Source organism: Barbus barbus, assembly GCF_936440315.1.
Source record: "Barbus barbus genome assembly, chromosome: 49".
Classification (NCBI taxonomy): domain Eukaryota; kingdom Metazoa; phylum Chordata; class Actinopteri; order Cypriniformes; family Cyprinidae; genus Barbus; species Barbus barbus.
In genome coordinates this window covers 11,897,627-11,906,312 of record NC_136727.1, presented here as the reverse complement: position 1 = coordinate 11,906,312, position 8,686 = coordinate 11,897,627, and positions in this window count along the sequence as shown.

Below are 8,686 nucleotides of genomic sequence, written 5' to 3'. Positions count from 1 at the left end.
ATGCGTGAAGCTGGACTTGCATTGATCTCTATGCAGGATGTCAAACATTTTAGTGGCGATCTCGTCCTTGTTATTGCTCTCCACCGCCAGGCTGTTAATGCATAAAAAATCATTTGTCCCCATGTTTTCCTCCCCATCTCAATTGGACGCCCAGAGCAACAGAAGAATACCACGTTGTTGTACTCCACGAGCACTCCTCCCCCTCCCTTCTTTCTGTTCTCCTCGTCCCTCATCCTTCCATTTTTGTGTCCATCTATCTTTACGACACCTGGTTTCATCTCCTTAATGTTTCCGGACTTGACAGTCTCCCTGGTCAAAAATTCTTAATTAAGCCTGCTGTGTGTATTTGCAGTTTGGCAAATTGCAACCTGACAGGGCTAATAAAAACATTTTCGAGAGAGGGAAAGCGAAGGACCCGAGCGAAGGTGTAGAGAACCATCATCCACACCCCAACAACCCTATCTGTTCCTTCCTCTGTTTATCACTGTCAGCCATTCCCTGCATCCTCGCATTTTCTACATCACAGCCCAGAGGAAGAAGGATTGATAAATATTGCGGGTCTACTTTTGCAGGTCTTTAATCTCTCTCCCTTTTTGTTTTGGCCTGCGGGACTCATCGATTAGAACATTAAATCAAAAATCCTGGAGATACAGATATGAAAGTTTTGTTTGCAAGCTTTTCTCTCCTCCATGGTTGGTACTACTTACCCAGTCATTAGTCTCAGGTTGAGGAAGCTTCTAGGATGTAGCCAGTACAGTGTTTGCTGAACATCTGCCAAAAGTTGAAGGTACCAATATCTCAATACATAATAATGTCTGACCTGGAAGGCCATAGATGTTGACCTTATGGAATAATTGGCTACATGGATCCGTAAAGGCCACATAATCTCTGATGATATTTAACACATTGATTCCTCATATTGTTTTAAGGGTTTTCAAAGCTTTTATATTGATGTTTTTACCTTGAAAGATCATATTATTTGAAGAAATTACTCTGTAAAAAATGTTACTGTCCATTTAACTTAACAATAATTTCTTTCAGTTCTACTGAATTTAATCTTGATTTTCTTCATCAGTAACTATATTCAGATTGTCCAAGTTTAGTGACATTTCATTTTACCTAAAAAAACCCCCCAACTTGTATACATATATTTTTTAATTTGACATAAAATTTGTTAACAATTTATATAAAGGCAGCACTAAAGGGTTTGTTTTAGTCTGTGACTTACCTGTATATACAGTCATAGCCAAAAATATCGGCACCCTTGGTAAATATGATCAAAGAAGGCTGTGAAAATTAATCTGTATTGTTAATCCTTTTGATCTTTTATTTAAAAAATTCACATAAATCTAACGTTTCATTGGATAATAAGAATTTAAAATGGGGGGAAATATCATTATGAAATAAATGTTTTTCTCAAATACACATTGGATACAATTATTGGCACCCCTAGAAATTCTTATGAGTAAAATATGGCTGAAGTATATTCCCATTCATATTCACAATTTTGAGCACTCCACAACATAAAATGTTACAAAACTGCACGGAAGAGAACATGTGTCTATATCGTCCTAATGCACGGTGAGGAGGAGAGTTTGAGTGGCTAAAGACTCTCCAAGGACCACAGCTGAAGAATTGCAGAAAATAGTTGAGTCTCGGGGTCAGAAAACCTTGAAAAAAAATTGTCAAACAGCACCTACGTCATCACAATTTGTTTGGGAGGGTTTCAAGAAAAATTCTCATCCAAAACCAAACTCCAGCATATTCAGTTATCAGACACGACTGGAACTTCAAGTGGAACTGGCTTCTATGGTCGGATGAAACTAAAAAATGAGCTTTTTAGCAGCAAACACTGAAGATGGGTTTGGTAAACACAGGGATAAAAAGTACCCCATGTGTACAATGAAATATACTGCTGTATTTTTTTAATTTTTGTGGGCCTATATTTCTGCTGGAGGTCCTGGACATCTTGTTTAGACACATGGCATCACGGATTACCAACAGATAAAAAATCAATAAGTGACTGACTCTGTTAGAAATCTTATAATGGGCCATGTTTGGATCTTCCAACTGTACAATAGTCCAAACACAAACCTCAAAAACACAAAAATGGGTCACTGGGTACAAAACCAAGCTTCTGCTGGCCATTCCAGTCCTCTGACCTGAACCCTGTAGAAAATGAGTGAGGTGAACTGAAGAGAAGAAGCACCGTCATGGAGCTGTGAATCTAATGGGTCTGGAGTGATTCTGGATGAAGGAATGGTCTCTGATCTCTTGTCAGGTGTTCTTTAACCTCATCGGGCATTATAGGAGAATTGAATATTGAATAAAAGGGTGCCATTAATTGTGGCCAATGTGTTTTAGAGAAAAACATTTATTTCATGATATCCCCCCCCCCCCCTTTTTAAATTCTTATCCAATGAAAGGTTAGATTTTTGTGATTTTTTTAAAATAAAAGATCCAAATGATTAACAATACAGATTCATTTTGACAGCCGTCTTTGATCATATTTACCAAGGGTGCAGATATTTGATATTGTGTAACTCGTACATTGTAAGACACAGCTGTACATGAGCTGACACCTTGTTGTCCATATGCCCATCACTTATCTGAAGTGTGAGAAATCCATTTCTGTAGCGCCAGGCCTTCCAATGAGAGACCACTGGTCTCCTAACACCTCTGGTAATAGTGTATGAGATCCATACCTTCAGCTGAACACCCGTGGTATTGCTTGCTCATGTGAGAGAGAGGACATTGGCTGTTATGGTCACAGCTTTCTCGACAGAGTGAGGAAGAACAAGATGCAGAGGTGTCACAGTGTCCTATCGCAACGTCTCGAGAAAAGGACTCTTGTGTGCCACGACATGTCGTATTGTCATTGTGTTAAACGTGTGCGTGATTGCATGAGCCTCTTTAGTTGAGGACACTGCAGCTAATCAGCCAAGAGGTCCTGTTGGGAGTTAGTCCTAGTGTTGGAGAGTCCTCCTTTCCTCTATAAGACTCTTGACATCTCTTAACCTCTGTCAATTTTAATGATATCACTAACCGTGTTTCTCCTCAAAGACTTGGTCTCCACGGGGTTGTGCAGGTAGAAGTCCGTTTTTTTTAAAACACTGTAAAAAGTTAAGGTTCTAACACTTTTTCTATTAAATGAATAAATGCAAATAAATGTAAGTAAAAGGCCTACAAAAAAAAAAAAACTGCAAGCAAAGAAAAGCATTGTGTAATTTTTTGTCAGTAAACATTTAATGCTATATTTAGTCCAATGTGTGTTCTATGTTAATTTATCCCCAAAATCTATTTCTTGAGCAAGTAGACGTGCTGAATCTAATGAGTATGCGCAAATGGTTCTGGTATTTACGAAAAACTCTGTTGGCGAGTTATGACATATCAATGTGATATGGCAACAAATATGCTATAAATAATAAGAATACATAATACATTAATACATATTCTTTTCTTTTTTTAAAATACATAAAAACAAATATTAACCAACAGAAACTGGGATAACAGACAACCACCTAATAAACAGTAAACATGGCTGTTTTAATGAGATGGAGAGAACGATGAACAAGAGGAAGGAACTAAAAGAATGGTAGTGTCACTGGTGTCTGTAAGTGGGGTCAGGAGCTTAGTGTCAGTGCTGGAAGGTGAAAGGTCACAGCTCCTATTAAAATACCTTTTAAGAGTCCTTCAGAGATCTTATGTAATAGCACTGGGTTCAGAGGGGGTTGTTAACCTGCTTATGAGGGATGCTTCCTTTGAATATATTTTGACCTGTGGTAGGTTAATGAGAATGTAGAAATGTTGGTCAAGTTAAAGCTCTTTCAAGGTCTTTTGCATGCAATAGAAATTCACCTCAGTCAAACATTTTTCATAAAACATGAAGTTCTTTTACTGTGTAATATGTAATCTACTGTAATAACTAAAAAATGTTTTGTTAGTTAACCTAAATATGTCATGTGATAAATGCTAAATTAACTGTGTGTGTGTGTGTATATATATATATATATGACTAAATGAGCCTGAATAAATTAGATTCAACTGTTGTTTATCTTTCAACTTAAACTTATAGATTTAAACAATCTTTTTTTGTATAATTATTTACACCTGTAATAGGTGCATGGACACTGTAATGCAAAATATTACTGAATATTCTTTAATAACAGTAATAACAGCAGGTACCTGCATCAAATACTAACCATCTCCCAGGCACCTGGTGTCTTTGTTAGGGATGCGCCATCCTTTTCCTCCTTCTCCTGCTCTATGAGCACTCTGCGTCCACCTTCACCTCTGTACCCCCTTTATCCTCCTCTATCTCTTTCTCTCCATCTTCTCTTAACTCATCTTCCCCATTCTACCCTTCTATCAGTCCATGACCATTACGCTCATAAATCAATATTGACGACCCATCATGCGAAGGATGAATTACGGGACTGTGGATGGCTATAGTCACGTGACCGGCAGGTTTTACATTATGCTTCGGCCATTTAGTTGACGCCATTATGCACAGCGACTTGAAATGAAGTCCTTTCAATGCAAGGCTGAGGAAGAAGACACATTACCATCTTTAAAAGCACTTCATTGCCGTTTCTCTCCAACTGATAAAGAACGAGGTGTGAAAGAAATGAATAGGCCGCTTGGTGATGCAAAGCAGATACCGTAGCTCTTAACAAGAAGTTTCATACAAACACACACCCACACATTCACGCAGAAGGAATATGATCGATGCTACGTTTTCTGTTTTCACAAGAGTGTTCCCGATGCATTCATCCGCCACACATTGTCAGCAATCAAATGCTCACAATGTTGGATTGAGATTATGGCAGTGTGTCTGTGTATTTGTTGGAAATAGAGAAAGTACAGTCTTTTAGTTGGTTTACTGAGGGACGAGGCCTGTGCATAAGCCTCAAAATGAAAATATGTGGGCTGGTAAGAGAGCCAATCACAAAAGTGCTTTCATCGCCCTCTGGCCACTCCTGACCTCTTGACCCTGGCTATGACCCCTTAGGCCAAAGGTTACCCTCAGGGGTCAAAAAGGATCACTGGCAGGCAGGACCAAGAGTTGTTGTCATGGAAACCACTGAAGATAGATGAAGATAGGGAGATAGAGAGGAGATCATGGTGCTTGCCAAGGTCCTCTTTGTTTCATTGTCCAGTGGTTTTGTTGGTTTAGGATCCCCCTGCTGGACAAAAACAGTTGGTTTAAGGTTGAAAACTGAATCAGAAGGTCATTCATTGCTTTTTTCTGCTATACACATTATGACTATTATCCGTTTTCATTCATTTCATTATTTGTTTGTTTGCCGTTTATTTTTCAGGTTAAGAAAGTACATAGATAGATTGTTCTCCGGTGAGAAGAATTGGTTTTGAGATGAAATGCTCAACAAGCACATATAAGTGTACTATTTACCATGTAGTGTAGTTTTCACTTTATTTTTAAACAAGGACGTACGCTATTTCCTGTGAATGCACGAGACTTCCGATTCATAATCCGCTATACAGTCAGGTCCATAAATATTGGGACATCGACACAATTCTAACATTTTTGGCTCTATACACCACCACAATGGATTTAAAATGAAACGAACAAGAAGTGCTTTAACTGCAGACTGTCAGCTTTAATTTGAGGGTATTTACATGGCCAACGGTGTAGGAATTACAACAGTTTGCATATGTGCCTCCCACTTGTTAAGGGACCAAAAGTAATGGGACAGAATAATAATCATAAATCAAACTTTCACTTTTTAATACTTGGTTGCAAATCCTTTGCAGTCAATTACAGCCTGAAGTCTGGAACGCATAGACATCACCAAACGCTGGGTTTCATCCCTGGTGATGCTCTGCCAGGCCTTTACTGCAACCGTCTTCAGTTCCTGCTTGTTCTTGGGGCATTTTCCCTTCAGTTTTGTCTTCAGCAAGTGAAATGCATGCTCAATCGGATTCAGGTCAGGTGATTGACTTGGCCATTGCATAACAGTCCACTTCTTTCCCTTCAAAAACTCTTTGGTTGCTTTTGCAGTATGCTTTGGGTCATTGTCCATCTGCACTGTGAAGCGCCGTCCAGTGAGTTCTGAAGCATTTGGCTGAATATGAGCAGATAATATTGCCTGAAACACTTCAGAATTCATCCTGCTGCTTTTGTCAGCAGTCACATCATCAATAAATACAAGAGAACCAGTTCCACTGGCAGCCATACATGCCCACGCCATGACACTACCACCACCATGCTTCACTGATGAGGTGGTATGCTTAGGATCATGAGCAGTTCCTTTCCTTCTCCATACTCTTCTCTTCCCATCACTCTGGTACAAGTTGATCTTGGTCTCATCTGTCCATAGGATGTTGTTCCAGAACTGTGAAGGCTTTTTTAGATGTCATTTGGCAAACTCTAATCTGGCCTTCCTTTTCCTTTTTGAGGCTTTACATCTTTACATCTTGTGGTGAACCCTCTGTATTCACTCTGATGAAGTCCTCTCTTGATTGTTGACTTTGACACACATACACCTACCTCCTGGAGAGTGTTCTTGATCTGGCCAACTGTTGTGAAGGGTGTTTTCTTCACCAGGGAAAGAATTCTTCGGTCATCCACCACAGTTGTTTTCCGTGGTCTTCCGGGTCTTTTGGTGTTGCTGAGCTCACCGGTGCGTTCCTTCTTTTTAAGAATGTTCCAAACAGTTGTTTTGGCCACGCCTAATGTTTGTGCTATCTCTCTGATGGGTTTGTTTTGTTTTTTCAGCCTAATGATGGCTTGCTTCACTGATAGTGACAGCTCTTTGGATCTCATCTTGACAGTTGACAGCAACCGATTCCAAATGCCGTGGTGGTGATGGCGCAGTGGATAAGACACATGTCTTTGGTGTGAGAGACCCGGGTTCGAATCCACTGTGAGACACCAATGTGTCCCTGAGCAAGACACTTAACCCCTAGTTGCTCCAGAGGCGTGCGACCTCTGACATATATAGCAATTGTAAGTCGCTTTGGATAAAAGCGTCAGCTAAATGAATAAATGTAAATGTAATGTAAATGTAAATAGCACACTTGAAATGAACTCTGGACCTTTTATCTGCTCATTGTAATTGGGATAATGAGGGAATAACACACACCTGGCCATGGAACAGCTGAGAAGCCAATTGTCCCATTACTTTTGGTCCCTTAACAAGTGGGAGGCACATATGCAAACTGTTGTAATTCCTACACCGTTCACCTGATTTGGATGTAAATACCCTCAAATTAAAGCTGACAGTCTGCAGTTAAAGCACATTTTGTTCGTTTCATTTGAAATCCATTGTGGTGGTGGTAACATAACAAACAAAAATGTTAGAATTGTGTCGATGTCCCAAAATTTATGGACCTGACTGTAGCTAAATAACAAGAATAATAACGTGCAGTAAACTGTAAAACTACAGGTACATCTCTAAAAATTTGAATATCGTGAAAAAGTTCATTTTGTTTCTTGTAACTTATTTCAAAAAGTGAAACTTTCGGATATTTTACATTCATAACATGTAAAGTAAAATATTTCAAATGTTTTTTGCTTTAATTTTGATGATAAGAGCTTACAGCTCATGAAAGTCAAAAATCAGTATCTCAAAATATTAGAATATTTACATTTGAGTTTCAATTAATGACCATCTCTACAGTATAAATTCAGGGTATCTCTTGTTCTTTGAAACCACAATAATGGGGAAGACTGCTGACTTGGCAATGATCCAGAAGACGAACATTGACGCCCTCCACAAAGAGGGTAAGTCACAGAGGGTCATTACTGAAAGGTGTAGCTGTTTACAGAGTGCTGTATCAAAGCATATTAAATGCAAAGTTGACTGGAAGGAAGAATTCGGGTAGGAAAAGGTGCACAAGCAACAGGGATGACCGCAAGCTTGAGAATACTGTCAAGCAAAGCTGATTCAGACACTTGTGAGAGATTCATAAGGAGTGGACTGAAGCTGGAGTCAGTGCATCAAGAGTCACCACGCTCAGACGTCTTCAGGAAAAGGGCTACCAAGCCACTTCTGAACCAGAGACAACGTCAGAAGCGTCTTACCTGGGCTACGGAGAAAAAGAACTGGACTGTTGCTCAGTGGTCCAGAGTCCTCTTTTCAGATGAAAGTAAATTTTGCATTTCATTTGGAAATCAAGGTCCCAGAGTCTGGAGGAAGAGTGGAGAGGCACAGAATCCATGTTGCTTGAAGTCCAGTGTGAAGTTTCCACAGTCAGTGATGATTTGGGCTGCCATGTCATCTGCTGGTGTTGGTCCACTGTGTTTTCTGAAGTCCACAGTCAACGCAGCCATCTACCAGGAAATTTTAGAGCACTTCATGCTTCCTTCTGCTGACAAGCTTTATGGAGATGCTGATTTCATTTTCCAGCAGGACTTGGCACCTGCCCACACTGCCAAAGGTACCAAAAGCTGGTTCAATGACCATGGTGTTACTGTGCTTGATTGGCCAGCAAACTCGCCTGACCTGAACCCCATTGAGAATCTATGGGGTATTGTCAAGAAGATGAGAGACACCAGACCCAACAATGCAGATGACCTGAAGGCCGCTATCAAAGCAACCTGGGCTTCCATTACACCCGAGCAGTGCCACAGGCTGATTGCCTCCATGCCACGCCGCATTGATGCAGTAATTCATGCAAAAGGAGGCCCAACCAAGTATTGAGTGCATAGAAATGAACACAC